General features: G+C 42.6%; 2 long non-coding RNA genes across 2 annotated transcripts in view; one reads left to right on the forward strand and one right to left on the reverse strand.

Moving 5' to 3' along the window:
* Positions 1 to 19,189, forward strand: part of LOC308591793 — a 94,893-nt gene that overhangs the window by 74,895 nt on the left and 809 nt on the right. The window lies entirely within an intron of this gene.
* The window catches only part of LOC308591784, a 32,069-nt gene that overhangs the window by 7,858 nt on the left and 5,022 nt on the right, over positions 1 to 19,189 (reverse strand). The gene's annotated exons all lie outside the window — the stretch shown is intronic.

A 19,189-nucleotide genomic window follows, 5' to 3' on the forward strand; every position in this document is an offset into this window, starting at 1 on the left:
GGCAAAAGGTAAACAATACCATTCCACAAACAATGTTTGGTTGTGCTTCGATTAATTTCATATATATAAAGGAAGAACTGGTAAAACGAACTTAATAAACGAAAACAAATTATTTGTAACCTAAAAAAAATGTCAAAGCCACAAAGAGATAGATGGAAATCAACTAATATAGCAGGGATTCAGACTTGTTTTGCTGAACAGAAAGAAAATGACTGTTGCCTTTAAGGGAAGAAAAACAAAAAGAAAAACAAATGCAATTACTTTTTATAGAGTATTTAAATCACTGTTTGCATCCCCTCATTATCATTTGTGCTGTGGGAGAAAAGAAAGGACACTCTGTTAAAAGGGAAAATTATTTCATGTGAGCGGTCTGTCAGGAAATGCTGTTCCTAAAATGCATAGGCATATACACACCTGTTGAAAGGGAAAATTATTTTATGTGAGAGGTCTGTCAGGAAATGCTGTTCCTAAAATGCATAGGCATACACACACACACACACACACAAACAAACAAACAAAAAACTGTTATAAAATTTAAATCCCATGGGGGGGGGAACTACTCAAGAGAGGAACTCACAGTGGGAGTGCTTTGATATTTACCTGTGAAAAGAATTTGGCATGTCCAGTACTTAACTCTATTGTCTTAAATAGCCCCTGGAGCAAAACACATTAAGGATGATTTCCTCAATGGTTCCAAGTTTTACATAAGGAAATTTGTATAGGTTTCAGGCTCTCCAAACCTTCTCTCTCCCCCCCTCCTTTCTCTCTCTCTCTCTCTTTTGTAAGCTGATCTAGCCTCTGTGCATGTGCAGAGTTCATGTCTCAGCAAACCTTTTATACCATTGAAAATGTTGCATCTTTTGGCTCAATTAGAATAAGGAAGGGAAAGGTAAGGAGTAGATTTTAAAAATAGGGTTAGATTTTAAAACAAAAAAGAGAAACTCAGCAATTCAAGTATTCACAATTCAGCCCAAGCAAACGTGACTGCTTCCTTTATGTACAGGAAAGGGCTAATATCCCTCTGGCCATTCGCGGAACAATCAACCGCTCTCTTATTTATGAGTAAAAATGGCCAGAGAGTTAGAATTCATAGGATTTTATTTTATTATTTTTTTTAACATTCTCAGCCTTACCATTTGCAGACAAAATTTTCTGCCCTTTATTTACAGGATGGATGGTCAAGGCTAATTCTACTTGATTATTCATTTGTATGTGCTTAAACTTTGAGTAGACTTTTAAGTCTGATTTTTTGTAAATAATAGACAAAATGATAAACACTGCAATCACTTAAATGCCTGATATCACCAGTTCTGCTTCAAACATCATGGCTTCACCTCACACCTTTTAAAAAAACAAAGAGCAAATCTGGGCTGAATTTCAACTCATCAGCCACAAATTGGGAAAGTTGAAAGGGACCTGGGGTCATCTAGTCCAACCCTAAAATACAGGGTTCATAGCAAGATTTGAGCAAATCTGGGCTGAATTTCAACACATCAGCCACAAATTGGGAAAGTTGAAAGGGACCTGGGGTCATCTAGTCCAACCCTAAAATACAGGGTTCATAGCAAGATTTGTACTACCAGAAACACACACATACTTATGTACACAGACACAACTGGAGAAGAGATCACAAGCCATGCGCCTATCATGTACTAAGGAAGAGGAAAATAAAAGTACCCAATTCTACAGAACCCTTTTAGCAGATCTTGAAGCTAGTTTGAGTGAGAGTTTACTTCCTTAGACTAAAGAGTGCAAATTCCTATAGAAATTATCTTTAAAAGAAGATTGAAGTTAACATTTTTCCTAAGATAGGGAGAGGATCTTTTATAAAGCAAAGTTTAAACAGCCATAGATTTGATTTAAAAGGAATACAAGAGTGAACAATTTTTCCTGAACTTGCAGAGGAATAGTAAGCCTAATCTATGCCCCCCCCCTTTGCAGTTTCCTTTAAAGGAAGCTTACTCGGGAGTAAATTTACCTGGCACAGAATAAGAAGGAGAAGGGGAAAAAACCCTGAAAGAGACAGAATGAAACAAGGGGGGGCATTTTCTAAGAAAAGAGGCCAGGACGTCTTATAGAGACTGATACCAGGAGCCTTACAATAACTCTTCTGTCCAACCAGATCAAAGTTAAAACTGGACTCAGATATTTTTCTTAGAAGGAACACCATACTTTCATAGGCATATGCTTAATGAAATACATACACTGCATTTTAGCTTGAGAGAGCAGTTGGCTCAACTCGGCTTTTGCAGCAGAAACATTAGGTTAACTTAGACTGGAACACAGGTGTACTCACAACTCAAAAGTTACAATACAACATCATTTACCATTAGACTTAAAATCACCCTCCTCACTTACTAGAGGAAGGAGGTGGGGTAATTACCCTTTCAGAACACAAGTAGCACGTATACAGGATTTTACCACTTGGGAGGAAAACTCTTTTAGAGCCTCTCTCAAATAACAAACATTTGCACACTCCATTCTCCATTTTGTCTTGCTTTAAGATTGATAAGGCTCAACATGGCTTCCTTAGATTTAGAATTTGGAGCAAGCTTGCATTTTTATTTTAGATGGTACATTTAAGATAAGCAGCTGCTGGATGTTGCCTAAGTACAATTTAAACACTGGAAAAACGTTTCTTAAACACAAATTGAAGGGGACTGTCAGAGTCCAGGCGGGAAGTAAGCACCAACTGGGCTTCTTTCCCATCAGGAGTCTGTGGGTTCATTTCTTTTGATTGAGGTGCACCCATTTTAAGAATTTTTAATAGCGCTAGCTTTTACTTTTATACTGCAGTCGGGGTTTTATCCCCACTTTTCAGGAAACACAATAAATAACCCACAGTACACTCAATTTGGACAACTCCGAGAATTAGTACTGTGACACACCGCCGTTCGTCTGGCCTGACTTACTAGGCTGGTACAGCTGTTGGCCTTTCCTGGCTACTAAGCTAACAGTGCGGTCAGCGATCTCAACCCCCCCCCCTTTGGTCATTACTCAGCCAGGGAGCCCACAGCAACCTCCTGCCTCTTACAATCTAACCTGAGAGTTCCCTACTGGACGCTTGCATGGCGCAGTGCCAGATTGGGACTCAGAAATGACAAAGAAGGAAAGGAATCAGGTGCCCTTGCTTTCTCTGCTCACAGGTCATCTCTAACAAAGATCGCCATGGCAGAGGTGCGGCTGCACCTGGGAATTATAGTTTTCAGTACAGAAGAAAAAGCACGACCTTTTTCTGGGCAAAACTCCGAAGGAATAGGTCGGCATATAGACTGTAGAAGGGAAATGAAAGAAGTCACACACAACTTTTGCCTGGGCATACTCCGAAGGGCTAGGGCTGGTGTTGAGATTGAGGGGACAGAAAGGAGGAGAAGGCATTTCTTTTAAAAAGTAGAAATTTTAGATTTGAAGGGAAAAGGAAGAATTAAAGAATTTTGGTTGCTGTGGTTTAGAGACCCCAACCCACTACCCGTGTTTCCTACTTAATACTCACTTCCGCATGCGCTGTTCCTGGTGATCCCACGATGTCTTGACTGGTTGTTTAAGGCCGGCCTGATCAAGCTTTGCTTCCCCTGGTTAGCCTCGCTGAACTCCAAGTTATTGCCAGACCCTGGGACCGATGGAAGACTGGTTATTCCTCCTGGCAAACTGCCTGGTGCGCGCTGGATAACCAGTCCTTCCTCGCTTCCAGAATCCGGGTAACCAAAAGTCCCTTCGTGCGTGGTCGCCATCTGTTGTAAATAAAAATATGCCCTTTTCCCTTATGGGGTATCCAAGAGCCCATATAGAGTCCTTACATAGGTTCCCTATTGGTAGGAGAAAATAACAGAGGCCAACCAGAGAATATTGAGAAGCAAAGCAGCTAGTAAGCTTGATCTTTATTGATCTGTTGCAACAGGGTACCCCCCTCACACGCAGGAGAGGAAGAGGACCCAGAACAATGGCCTGCAAGGCCTTATAAAGACTTTTGAAATTCCCCTTCTCTAGATCAGGACCACCCCCAGAAACATTATGCATACATCACAGAAGGGGTGTAACCTAAGACCACCCCTCAGATACATCCCACCTACATCACAGAAATTTAAATGTTGTTTTTCTCTTCTCCTTGTTTATCTCCTGTCTAGCAGGTTCCTTGATTGGATTTTCTGGGGAGCCTGGCCATTCTTTTGTAATGCTAAAATACTTATTTCCTGGCCAGGTCACAGGCTCACACCTTATTCAAACACAGATTAAAGGAAGAGACAATGAGGAGGCTTTTCCATTTTTAACCTTGCAGAGAAAGGATTTGGTCAGTTTAGGAATCAAAATGGTTCCAGGTTTGCCTTCCTGTACTGATCTATGTATGTGCAGTTATGAACATTACTATATATCTAAAACCATAAAATTCCTATCACACTAGCAAGGCCAGAGCTCAGGGATGATGGGAGTTGTAGTTCAACAACATCTGGGGACCCACAGGCTGAGAACCGCTGTGTGACCTGCTTGCCAGGAAGAAATTTCTTGAGGGCCAAGTAACAGATTTCTCCCCATGCTGTGGTTCTGAAAAAAACTGCTTCCCTAAAGATACCTCCTGCAGGAAGGAAGTTGCTGCTGGTGCCAATATCAGCTTCCCTGCTACATCAAGTAGCACAGGGACATAGGGAGCTGCCTTCTCCTGAGTCAGACCAATGGGCCATACTGTAAGCACCTACTTGCAGCAGCTGTGTAGAGTTTCAGGCAGTGCTAGCTGGAGACACAGGGAATTGAACCTGGAACTTTCTGCATGCAAAGTGTATGCTCTGCCACTGAACTATGACACTATGACTCTTCCTCTTTCTTTCTTTCTTTCTTTCTTTCTTTCTTTCTTTCTTTCTTACAGCCTTTTTCCTGATAAGCATTAATGGCTCCTTTACAGCAATATGTGCTCAAGGGTCTTTTCGAAAAGTGGATATTTGACCTGACAGACCTTGGCTGACAGTCAGGCTCCCATGTATGCATTCTGAAGCTTTGTGCAAAACAGAACATCTCAGCGGAATAAAGGAATTTACAGACTATTGCTTCATCACGTAGCAGCCTATGTTCCTCATCCCCCCGCTTCTGTCTTTTCAACTTGAAACAAAACCTCTCTTTTAAAACCAGGTTAAATGCAAAGCTTCTAAGTAAGACATTTAATAAGTAAAAATAATTAGGGATGTGCAAGGCTTCCTGGCAGAATTCCGTCACAAAATGTGCAAGAGGCTTTTTCCCCCCCTGAGCCATGGATTTTGGCAACAAAACCCCATCATGATTCTTGTTCGCTTTCTTTCACTACTCCACTTATTATATTTAATCCCATATTTGCTATATTTAGAGAACACATATAGGCAAGTTTACTCAGAAGTAATTCCCACTGAGATTGTTGGTCTTTAACTCCAGACAACAGTCTTTAAGATTACAGCCATAACCTCATACAACCTGTGTGTAATTCACTCACAATAGCACTGCATCATGGGCATTATAGTCATAAGGAATCATATATATTTTTAACCTTTACATAGAGAGAATCACCTTCAGTTTCACATTTCAGGGTGCCCTAGACATCCTGAAATGCTGGGCCCCTTTCTCTGTCAATAGGTGCTTTTCTCCATTTATACATCCTGGTGGGATTACCTGGCAACAGTGGTAGACAACAGCACCAGTCTAAACATGGACATGTGGCTGGGGCTAGCCACTAGTTTATTTTCTCACAAATGCTCAATGGCATTGTGGGGAATTTACATGGCAGCCAGACCCACCTGCCAGTTGGTGCTTTTAGCACCAGGTTTTTAAAGAAAAACCTAGGAGAGGCCTCAGTAGTGGGGCTCTCTCATTGTTCCGATCTATCACTAAAGAGCAGGTTTTCCCTTGGAAAGGAGTGGGGCAAGGGGGGAACCTTCTCGTACCTGTTCCTAGAAAGCATGGGTCAAGTGGAAAACCCCTCAGACCTGTGCTTCCTAGGCACAGCACAAGCAGAAGTGTGGACAAGCCCAGTGTGAAGAAGCACTTTCTTCATAGCCAACATAGTTAAAATACAGAATTTGCTTCCACAAGATTTAATGATGGTCACCAACTTAGATTGCTTTAAAGGGAGGGTTGATAAATTCATGTACAATAAGGCAACCAGTGCCTGCTCAGGTGCTGCTTGCAGGCTTTTTCTATGGGCATCTAGTTGACCACTGTGAGAAGAGGATGTTGGAATAGATGGGACTTTGGCCTGATCCAGCAGAGCTCTGCTTATGTTCTGTATTCCTTTGTTTCTAAAAAGACATCAGAGATCCAACAGGTATGCTGGGAGGGTGAAGAGATTAGGTACATTTTTGCAACCAAAACACACAGTTGGGTGAATGTATCACCCAACCCACCCAAATCTCACAATATTATAAGCCCCATGTATGCCACCATGATCTTAAAGGAAGAGCAGCATAAAAGTATGACAGATATTATAGCAGTGGGGGGAAATGCATATTTGTACATGAACTTCAACACAAGAGTTTATTGAGCTATGAATATGCTGATTGGCCAGCCAATCTATGTAGTCTGTCCAGGGTATGTTGCCACAGCCTCCTGTCCCACATTCCTGTTGTACTTTTATATAGGTCATTGTGCACATGGTCCTTCATGTGCGAAAATTATCACATCCCATAGGAATCAGTGCTAAGGACATGCTCCACACAACCATTTTTATGAGTCATTGACTTGTTCAGTAGATGCACTGGTTGGATAAGATGTGTTGAACCACCCACCAAATCTTAGACAAACAAATCAAGACATACTGTGTTGCAGCACAGTATATCTTGTTTTGATTTGTTTGACAAGATTTTTCCAGGGCATCTCGTCTTGCATAGAAACATGAAAAGAGCACTGCTGGGTCAACAAATGTCCATGTATCCCAACGTCCTATTCTCACAGTGGCTAGTGGGAAACCCACATGCAGAACATGAGCACAATAGCCCTCTGCCACATTTGTTCCCCAGCAACTAATATTCAGAGGCAAACTGCCTCTGATAGCCATTGCAATTTGTAGGCACTGAAAGCCTTGCCCTCCATAAATTTGCCTAATCCTCATTTTAAAGTTGTCCAGGTTGATGACTATCTCTACATCTTGTTGTAGCAAGTTCCACAGATGACCTATGTGCTTTGTGAAGAAGTATGTTCTTTTTCCAGTCCTGAATGACCTAAAATTCCAGCTTCATGACTCCTTGTTTGCCTAGGTTGTGGTTAGAGAAGAGTGTGTGAGTGTGTGTAGAAACTAGCCTACTGTACAGAAGTAAAATTTACATTTGTTGCTCCACCCACTTTTGTATCTAGCCCCACCTACCAATGGCATGTGTCCCCCCAGAAGATTCCCCCCAAAATGGAATGTGGCCCTTAAGGGTGAAAAAGGTTTCCTACCCCAGGCGAAAGGAATAGCTGTCAGGTAGTTAAAACACCAGTAAGCAAGTCTCTTAACAGTGATAGGCCAGAAATGGTCAGATGTTTCTACCTGTGGCTTAGAAAGTCCTCCAACTCAAGCTTCCTTGTTGGTCTGAGCAATTAACAGAACTGGCCCAAGCCATTTTACTTCCTGAAGCAAAGGACATGATGGTACTTCTTCCTGCCCCCATTTCATGTACGGAAGGTGTCTAGACTGGCAATTGAATCCTACTTTATCACCAGTGTTGGATTAGCATCCTCCACTGTATGTGAGGGAAGCAGGCCAGTATAGGCTGTGTGGAACACACACCTCTGATTTCCAGCAGCATCCTGTTTCTGACTGGAATGTGTTTTTGAATGCTGATGGTGCCTCTTGCTTAGGTGGAAAGGTGATGTGTGTGTCTGGAGTGTTCACATTTGTTGCTCTGCCCACTTTTGCCTCTGGCCCTGGACACCACTGGCATGTGGCCCCTGGAAAATCACTGAGAATAGAATGTGGCCTTTGGGCTAAAAAGGGCCCCTGGTGTAGGTCATACTAAGCCAGATGTACCAAGGGGCTGTTCCATTATAAGGAAGCTTTCTGTACTCTAAGGCAGGGGTCGGCAAGGTTTACCTCACCTGGGCCGGTTCACTCCAGCGGAGATCCCTCCGTGGGCCTGAGCGCACCCGCAGACGTGATTTCCGGTGCCATGGAAGCAAGTCCCCGCACTGCACTGGTTTAGCACAGCGCACGAGGACTCGCTGAGTGAGCAGCTCAGTTCGCGGCGGCTTGTGGGCCAGTTAAATGACCCCCGTGGGTCACTTGTGGCCCCTGGGCCTTAGGTTGCCGACACCTGCACTAAGGGAAACTGCTGCTGCCACTACCTCACTGTGATTGCCTCACTGCTGTGCCACTAACCCCGGCAGTTAGCTGGCTCTGCTGTAGAGCTGGCTCCAGACTTCTTTTACCTCCTTTCACCTCTGACTCATTTCATCCTGCCCTCCGACGTGACAGGAGCCAGGTGCAACACCCTGGCGGACCTTTGAAAATCTCCTGAATGCCTCTCCTTCTTGTAGGAAGGACGCCTAGGGAATGGACTGTATCTTTCTCTTTTTCATCTTCTCTCTCTCTCTTTCTCTCTCTCTCCCCCACCCCCAGTCTTTCTTGTTAGGTTGATGACAGAGTCCCTCTTTCCCATCACTCGCCCCCACCCTCTCTCCCTCCCTCTCTCTCTCCCTATCAGCTGCCTAATCTGCCTGCATATTCTGACACACACAGCTGCGAGAGATGAAAACTGTGCTGTTGATAGATGAAACTTTGGATAAGATTACATGGTTTTGAATATCTTGATGACATATTTGTCTGAAAAGTCTTTTAGAGGACAGCCTAATATAAATGCACGGAAATGTTTCTAATGACTAGCATTTGTCTACGGTCTCCATTTGAAAGATGAAACATTCACATATCATTTGCATTTGTATGTGAAGGCAAACTTTTCAATAAATGCTTCTTCCAAGTGAGAAGAGTTAACTATTTACTCAAAACATGCCCGGACGATTACATTCCGGGTGTAATTGGCCTCCACTAGAATTGGCAGTTGCCACACTCATGGCAGTATAGACCTGATTAAGGCTGGAAGTTGTTAAAAAATACTGGTGATGTGTTATTTGCTTATGTCCCTAAGATGTTTCCAGAATAATTTCTTGATTTGATTTGCTAGTGAATTATCTGTCTCGGTAGTGGAGTAGATACTAACATGGTATCCCATATTACATTCCAATAGTTATCTGATCACAGACAAGATTGAGGACATCTCCAGAGCAATGTTCTCTTTTGCAGATATATTCTGCAACATGTCATTGACACAATCATTGTGCAATAGTGGTGCGTTTATAGTGAACCAGCCACATGTCATTCCCCTTCTTTAGTTGTTCTGTGATGCTTCCCCAGTGTGATTGCATTATTGCTGTCTGGAGGGGACACACAACAAGAGTGACACACACGCACACACCCTGAACATTTGTGGTCTAAGGAGGTGCAAGATTTCAGCAGGAAGTTACAGGACATGCACTGATGGAAAACAAAGAAGTACGTGCACCCTGAAGCCTTTGTAGGCACAAACAGTATTAAAAGCAGGATTGCAGCTAACCACCCTCATTCAGTCATGAGCACAAATAATCAAGAATGCACAATAAAAAGATGTCTGGAGAGGGGGCAGTTGAAAACAACCTGTCAAATGAATTTATCTCTTTCTTGCTAATGGAACATGATAGGAAATAGCATAGGACTGAGGTCTAAGTAGACTCATTGCTAAGACATTAGCCTTCCACCCAACGGACATCAGCCACCATTGCTGTTGCCCCTATGTGACTACAGGATCCAAATGGCATCACATAGATGCCAGCAATTATGCCAGACTGCTCATGTGTGCAATTACCTAAAGTTATATGGAATAAATGCGGGGGGTGGGTGGGTTGCGGGGTGCATAAGTTTCTCTGATAGCAAAAGGAAAAAGCGTTATTTTTCAAACTGTCAGTGAAGTTACATTGGTAGCCTGATAATAGAGCCTTCGCTAAAACAAGCTGCCCATGTATCCTGGAATAACCTTTCCACCCATTAATTATTGCAATTAGGGAATGAATATTTAGTTAGCTTTTCTTAACCTAAGAATGGCATGTTACATATTATTGGAAATGGCCAAAGCAGGTTATCTGCATGTCTCAATGGGTCAACCTTTACCTTTCCTATTACAGGTTATCCGTGTCATTCTTGGAAATCATTGACTTCCTGGACATTGACTCTGTCATGGAAAAATTGTGAGGGGGGGGGGAGTCTTCCTTGCAGAAAAATGCTGAATAACATTTTTCAACTCTCCTGCTGGTGGGGAAAAGGAATCATTCATTTTTGCTCCTCTCTGCCAAATCTGATTGTGATGTTCATATTAGGTATGAACTTTTTTTAAAAAGAAAATTCACCAGCATTTTAGTGTGAATTTCTCCTAATGCACACAATTTTGTTTGGAATTTTACCTAACAAAGTGCATATTTGTATGTTATTTTCACTAATATACCCAATGATATGCTCTACCAAAATACATGCATTTTGTACATGTTACTTAGCTGGAGAACTGCACTGTGAAATTCAGAGAAGTGCAAATTTTGAAGGATGACTATGTTTCAGTTCATGTAATGCTTCAGAAAGTGCCAATCCTGTATGATTGCCTTCACTGCAAACTGGATCAGATTTCTCCTTCATCCCTAAATCTAGCATTACACTGTTGTTCAAAAGGCAAGGCTAACTGTTAATGCTTGTTATTGCAGTGAGATATCTTGCGACAGTCCCTGTTATGGTGCTTTTAATGCCCAGCATATGATAGCAGGTTGGGTCAGGAATCTCAACCCTTGTTCTATAGACACCAGCTGAAACATTTAAACTTAACAGGGTCACAACATGGTGCAGACAACAAGAAATTTTGCAGAGAAGACTTTGTTTTCATCCCACCCTTCTGCCAATTTTGGCAGCATCCATAAATTTATTTGATGCACTTTATATGTTTAATTAAAACATTATATTAGCACATTTACAGTAAGTGATAAAAAACACTCTGGTGGTGGTGGTGTAATGGGCAGAGAGCCTTTGAAGCAATCGGCAGATCTGAAATTGCTAGATGTGCACAAGTAAATCAGATACAGAATCCATAAATTGGAACGAATCTCTTCAAATTTTCTGCCACTTCATATATATTAAAATGACTTCTTTTAAGTGTTCGTCAGTGTGGACTTGGCATGTGCAGTGTATTTCATTAGGGTGTGCACCCAGGGAATTTGATTGATTGATTGATTGGTTGGTTGGTTGATTTAATGTCAATGAAGGAAGGGGGGGATGACAATACAAACAAATACAGACTAGGAAAAGCTAAAGAGGAAACCAACCAACCACAAGGGTGGTCAAGAAGCCAAAATAATAGATATATCCTGCAGAAAAATATACCTCTGCCAAGATGACCAGAGGCAGGGCAGACCTGCACTGTTGATCCTTAGCAGTGCTATGAATCAAAAACGTAATGCAGCCATTGGACTAAGTACCGGATCTTCTTTGAATGTGACAAATAGTGTCACATTCTCAGGAGGCTTCTGGTGGCCCACCTTTATGTGTCACTCACATATGTTTCCTCACAGAACAAGCCAGCCTTGTGAATTTGATCATGAAAATGATTCTGGAGCTCTTCCACCGGGAGGAAGCAGGACTTCTAAATCCACCACCTGCCATCAAACAGCCTTGAAGATGATACTCTCCTGATCATTCCATTGTTTCAAAAACAGGTGATAAAGGAGATAATGAGCTTGTGAATCATTGCTGTTTGAGCAGAAAAACACACATACTCACTGGCCATTGAAACACTTGTACTCCTGACCCCAAGATCAAATCCAGGACAACTGCTGGATGTAAAGTTCACTTTGTCTGGGCTGGCAGAAGGAAAACAAGCAAGGCTGTTTATTTCCTTCATTAATGGGGAGACTGGAGATCAAGTGTCCTGCCAGTACCAAAACCTGGCAGCTTCTTTGCAGGAATCCGGTGTCAAGCCAAATCACTCCTTGTGGTGCGAAATTCTGCCCTTTTTTAAACATTTTAAAAAAGAACAGGTCATGAGAAAACATGAAAGTGACAGATTCTCACATAACTGTCCATTTCTCTCTAGCTTGGCTTTGCATTTTATTTAATTTGCTTAGCAACGTAAGAGCCTGGCTGCTGGATCAGGCCCATCTAGTCCAGCCCTATGTCCACACAGTGGCCAACTGGATGCCCCTGGGAAGCAGGACCTGAGTGCAACAGTAACACACTCTGTGCTTGAAATTCCCAGAAGCTGGCATTCAGAGCCAGACTGGCTCTGACACTAGAGGTAGAACAAAAAGCTTGTTTGCTTATTCGCTTGTTTGTTTATTTTGTTGCCAGATTAAAAAACAGATTAAAGAGAGCCAGCATGGTAGTGTGAGGGGTTGGGCAGAAATTTAGCTTGCATAAAGCCTTTCTCAGTGGGCTTTAGTGAGGCTAAGAAAAGGAGTGTCAAAAGACCTGTGTCAGGCATAGGCAAACTCAGCCCTCCAGATGTTTTGAGACTACAATTCCCATCATCCCTGACCACTGGTCCTGCTAGCTAGGGATCATGGGAGTTGTAGTCCGAAAACATCTGGAGGGCCGAGTTTGCCTGTGCCTGACCTATGTGCACTCCTGTGAGCTTTTAGGAAGAAAGGCAGGATATAAATGAAATATATAATCATTTAAAAAATAAACCCTGGTCCTTGAAAATAAAACACTTCAATTTTATGCAACTATGCAGATTTGAATTACTAAGCATGTGCAGTATGCCACCAAACCTCCTTTATAAGAGCCTAAAATGTTCAAGACTATTTTTGTTGTGTAGCCTACCACCTCTCAAACTGATGCCCCACCCTTCCCCTCAATGTTCCCCAAATGCTCAGGATGCTCATAGGTGAGGTCACCACTCTTTTGATCCACAGCAACATTGTGAAGTAGGATACATTGCGCAAGTGGCCCATTGTGATCCAGAGAGTTTCATAGCCCCCCCAGGGGTTTGAACCTGGGTCCCCCTAGTCCAAGTCCAACTCCCTAGCTACTGCTTCGTGCTTATTCTCCATAGCTTGTACTTGTGTGAGCCATAATTTATGCATTTATGTCAGAGAAATTATGATGGGCTGTATTCATGTACACAGAGTAGACCCAGTGAAATTTACAGACCTGACTAACTTACATCTATTCATTTCAGTAGGTCTATTCTAAGTAGAACTTAGTTGAATACAACCCACCAACTTTAATGGAATGGTGGGGAGAGTTGAGGGCTGGAGAATAAATTATTAGTGTCCTCACTAAATCCTTCCAGCTGCAAAGTTCTGGCTCTGTACGAAAGTTAATGGCTACCCAATGTACTAGATAATGCAAAGCACAAACAAAAAGCAGAGTGGGAATGATGCCAATGTATGCTGGAAACTGATTATGTAGAAGTTATCTAATTCTCATTAGTGATTCTGTGTTAAACATTCTGGAGTGTCCGGATGTGAATGGGGCAGTGGGGGGCGGGGGACAATTGCTCTGCTCTGTCCAAATATTGACTAGGATTAGAAGTGATGTGATTCTGTCTCATCTCCAAATGTCTCCAGCACTTCAAATCTAAGCCTTTCATTAACATTCACCATTGGCTAAGGGGCTTCTTTAGTTTATCAGGTTTGGGGTTAGTTAGACACACACTTCACATTCCAAGACCTCAATATGTTGACTGCTACAGAAAGTTGACTACCACCCATGATTCATCTAAGTTTTATTTTGGGTCGACTCATTGAAATGAATGAACATTACTAAGTTAGGCCCATTCATTTCAACTGGTCTATCCTCAGTAAAACTTGGTTGGATACCACCCTTTTGTCTTGTACACTGGTGGCTAAAATGCTGTAACCCCAGCTTATCCAAGGTGATGCCTGCCAGATGTTGCTGGACTACAATTTCCTTTGGTCATGCTGGCTGGAACTGAGGGCAGCTGCAGTCCAACAATATTTGGAGAGCACCACCTTGTAAATTACATTGAATTCAGTGGTACCTACTTCTAAATCATTGCTAACATGAAGTGTCTAAAATTTTCAAAGCACTATACATATATTTTAAAGACCAGAGGCTGTTCCCCTGCTTGCATTGCTTGTCAACCCTGCCTATCTGCTTCCCACTACCACAAAAAACCCTAAGTCATTGCCAACCACTCTCCCTTTACAGCTGGCCACCCCTCCCCTCACATCTCGCCCCAAACACTCTTCCCATCAGATCCCCTAACCCACTCCTTCAATTTTCTAATGTATGTATTTTTCCAAGCAAGCAATTTCTTCTAGTATAGTTCATTTGTATATAAATTATTTTCACTAATGTATACATTTTTATTCAAAATTTTCCATAATCTACTCATTATTTGGCTGGAGAATTGCATTGCAAAATTCAGAAAAGTGTGAATTTCAACAGATAGCTGTGTTTTGAGTCGTACGTAGTTTTGAGAACTGCAAATTAGGTAGAATCTGAACTGAACTGGATGCCTCCCCCATGCCTACTTCTGTAGACATGGTAAGAACTGTGCTGTAAATAGATCTGCCTAGCCAAATCTGTGGGAAACAGAATGAGGGTATAGAAAGTTCTATAGACTGATCTATCAGGACTCTTCTTGTGGATAGCACAAGACTGTATTTATGACTGGATAATCAAGATATGGGGTTGTATCCAATGTAGCATTCAGTTAAAGTCACTTAGTGATATACTTGTTCTGCTGGTGAAATCCTTTGCACCAGCAGAATGTTGTTCTGCAAGAGAATGCCTGAGCAGATTGCTGGTAACTTTTGGGCACAATCTGTTGTGCAAGGAGTTTTTGCTAGTACAACTGTTGTGTTGGATTCCTCTGTTGTACAAAACAATTAAAACTCACCTATCTGCTAGTGTAAGAATCCTTGCACTAGCAGACAGAGAATGTTGCATACAGCCCTCAAATTTTTAATGCCCCGTTTTATTTACACACACACCCAAAAAGCACATCAACACCTCTGTGCACTGTACCTTCCAAATGCCAGTCATTAAACTCGAGGTCTCAAATTCTTTGGGCAGGCTTGCCCCCGCCCCCACCAAACCAACCCCTTGTGTTAATTTGACCACTGCAAAACTGCCCCCTTGAAATAAATGTATCCAGAGGCCTTGCTTTAATGCTCTTAATCTTTCTCACACATTCTTTCTACGTTAGACATCCTTGGGCATAACGAAAACCTATGTGCCATTTCAGCAGCAGAGCACTGTTGGTTTTGACCTGTTCACTCTCTGACATCAGCAGATCTATCTCATTGGGTGAAAGTAAAAAGCTTGTGATTAAAAAAAAATGACTAATACATGAGTAATGCCAGGTCCCATTGTGCTAACGGCCCTCTGGACATCACTTGTTTTGATGGCAAAGCTCTTGGACAGCAAGTGCCTACTATGTAGGGCAGGGCAGCGTTCATGAGTGGGATGGTTGAAAGAGCTGAGATTGGGGAGTGTGATGGTTGGTTGCTTCCTGAGTTGCAGCTGCATCATACCCCCCCCATCTCCCTGCTAAATATTTTCTGTTCATCTGCAAACTTTGAGGTTCCCCTAAGCCTATGGATACCTTTCTCTTAGGAACATAGAAACTGCCTTAGACCCAGTCAGACTATGGGTCTATCTAAGCACTATCTGAGCACTAGTTCTTCTAGGTTTCAGTCAAGGTTCACTCTCAGCCCTACCTGGAGATGCTGGGGACTGAGCTTGGGACCTTTGCATGCAAGGCAGATACTCTACCACTGAGCTACAGCCCTTGCCCTTCCCCACCATCTTATGCATGGGTGGCCCTATTTTGCCTATATGAGGGCTGAACATCAGAAACAGAGGAAATGAAAGAGTAGTACCCAGATCCCAACTGATCAGAACACATTTTTTGGGGTTGTTAAGATACGACATATGGTTTATGCCCTATGTCCTACCTATTGCATTCAAGTTGCCCCTCCCCCCCGAAGGAATTACATGATATGCATTGGATCGGTGATTGATGGTTTGCAGTTTAACCTACAGTAAACAGCAGTTAATTTAACATAAAATCACATGAAAGTCATGTTCAAGCTGTAAAGAACAAAAACTTCAGTATGAGTTGTTGACTTTCAGCTTTAAAGCTTTATTTCAATTTATTTAATGAGGTTCTCTCTCCTCTTCCCCCCCCCTTCTCAGTACTTGCATTTTAAAAACAGCATACATATACAATTTTACATGAGAATTAACAATTTGTGTCTTAGTAAATGCTGTTAAAATTTGCCTGCCATCTTCCATCACATCTGATTTGCTGATTAGCAGATAGGTAGCTTTCTTCTTATAAAATGTGAAATCTCATTAAAATTCTAAATTTTTCCATAACTCAAAAATATTTCAGATGTATTAGCTACAACACGAGTCAGAATTTCTGATTTGGGTTCAAAACAATATTAGATTTGTTTAGCAATGAAGTTTTCGAAAAGCATATTTTGTGAGGGGGGTAAGTACATGGAATGGATAATCAAACTGTATAAATGCTGTAGCAAAAGGGAACACAAACACATATATACAAACTACATTGAGATTTAGACATTCCTTTTTTAAAAAAGGAGGAGTTTATGATAAGGAGGGGTTGGAATCTATGTCTAAAATATGTAATAGACTGGGGTGGGGGCATTAGAGAAAAAAACAGCAAGAGAAAAGGAGGAAGCTACCACATTTACCAACAAGCAGAGTCCAATTTGATGCTCTGGGTAGGTTTAAAAAGATTTCATGAGCCTGAAAAAATAAAGAGAAAGTACACACATTCCAACTGGTCAGAAAGCTGTAGCCAGAGAAATGGATTATAGTAGTCTCAAGAAAATTCAGGGAACAGCAAGAGCGGGGGGCAAGAGCGTATGAAACCTTAAGCATATGTAACCCGAGGTACCACTGTAATGTGTACAAAAATGCATATATGAAGGCAGAGTGTGCAAAGAGGGGAAGCAGATTTACAAATACGTGCTTAGTATGCACAATTGCATGCAAATATGTGCATATTAGGAGACATTTGCACTAAAATGTTGCTGAATTTTCATGAGGACTTGCTTTTTTAAAAAAAAAAATCCACAAACTGATGTGGAAATGTAGAGAACTGAAGTGTAGAAAAAATAAAATAAAATAAAATCTGAGAGAAACTAAAATGGACAGATTCGCCCATTCCCTACTCATCACAGATGAGTACACGCCCCAAGGAGCTACAATCAAGAAGAAGTTTCCTATTGTGTATGCCCATAACACATTACTGCTTTGGATCCATTCCAGTCCGGCTTCCGTACTGGCCATGGGACCGAGACGGCTCTGGTCGCCCTAACAGATGATCTCCGCAGACAGCTGGATCGAGGCGGGTCGGGGCTGCTGATTCTTCTAGATCTGTCAGCAGCCTTTGACATGGTCGATCACGAACTCCTGGACCACCGCCTTGCCGACGTGGGGATCCAGGGCACAGTCCTTCAATGGCTGCGCTCGTTTCTCTCTGATCGGGGACAGAGGGTGGCGCTTGGGGGGGAATTGTCATCGCGTCACTCCTTGGTGTGTGGAGTGCCTCAGGGTGCGATTCTCTCCCCGATGCTTTTTAACATCTTTATGCGCCCCCTCGCCCAGCTTGTCCGGAGTTTTGGGCTGGGTTGCCATCAGTATGCTGATGACACCCAACTCTATCTGTTGATGGATGGCCATCCTAACTCGGCCCCAGACACACTGACCAGATGTCTGGAAGCTGTGGCTGGATGGTTACGTGGGAGCCGGTTGAAGTTAAATCCTTCGAAGACAGAGGTCCTCTGGCTGGGGCGGGACGATATGGGATCGAGGGGGCAACTCCCATCTCTTGCGAGGGTGCAATTAGTGCCAGCACCGTCCGTTAAGAGTTTGGGTGTAATCTTCGATACCTCCCTCTCTATGGAGGCGCAGATTACAGCTATAACAAAGGTGGCATTTTTCCATCTCCGCCAAGCTAAGCAGTTGGCCCCTTATCTCTCTCGCCCTGACCTAGCCACTGTGATCCATGCGACGGTCACCTCCAGACTGGATTATTGTAACTCGCTCTACGTGGGGCTGCCCTTGAGACTGACCCAGAAACTCCAGCGGGTGCAGAATGCCGCGGCGAGACTCCTTATGGGGTCTTCGCTGCGAGATCACATTCATCCGGTACTATACCAGCTGCACTGGCTCCCGGTGGAGTACAGGATCAGGTTTAAGGTGCTGGTTTTAACCTTTAAAGCCCTATACGGCCTAGGACCCTCGTACCTACGGGACCGCCTCTCCTGGTATGCCCCACAGAGAAACCTACGGTCTGCAAACAATAACACCCTCAAGGTCCCAGGCCTCAGAGAGGTTAGGCTGGCCTCAACTAGAGCCAGGGCCTTCTCGGCTGCGGCTCCAACCTGGTGGAACGCTCTGTCACAAGAGACTAGGGCCCTGCGGGACCTGACATCTTTCCGCAGGGCCTGCAAGACAGAGTTGTTCCGCCAGGCCTTTGGTCAGGGCGCAGCCTGACTCCCTCCGCTGGCAACCTGCACAGAATTTTGTTTAATCGGTTGCCATCAATTTGATTTTAACTAATTTTTATAATGAAATATTTTTAGAATGTGTTATTATTTGATTGTTTATTTGATTGTTGTTAGCCGCCCTGAGCCCGGCTTGGCTGGGGAGGGCGGGATATAAATAAAATTTATTATTATTATTATTATTATTTTATATGCATACCTAATATAGTAAAAAAAAATTAAAAATCTCTAGATTGTTAGCAACTTGCAGGAGAGTTTCAAGCACATATCAGAAATTTAGATTAAACTGAAGTGGGTTAAATTGCCACCCTGGTGCAACGGATCCCCTTAAAAAAAAATAAATTATTGCAGTTAGGAAAGTGACGGGGAAATGCACTGAAAAGTGTAGAATGAATAATTAACAGGAAGACGTATAGCCACCACACAAGCAAATCAGGATGAATGCATGATAAATGCTCATTGTCATATAATCTCACTGAAAGCAAATCGGGACGAATACTCTATAAAGACCAGACATTGTGTAAGCTTTCTGCAAACAAATAAAGATGGATGCTCAATAAACAGGTCATCTTGTGTACAACAAATAGGCCTTGTTTTTTGATGGCACAGGCCCATTCACATGAGTGCCCTGATGAACATTGTAACATAGCCTGCTTCTACGCATGGATTTCCTTTGCTA

This window comes from Podarcis bocagei, assembly GCF_964188305.1.
Source record: "Podarcis bocagei genome assembly, chromosome: 7".
In the NCBI taxonomy this organism is placed as follows: Eukaryota; Metazoa; Chordata; class Lepidosauria; order Squamata; family Lacertidae; genus Podarcis; species Podarcis bocagei.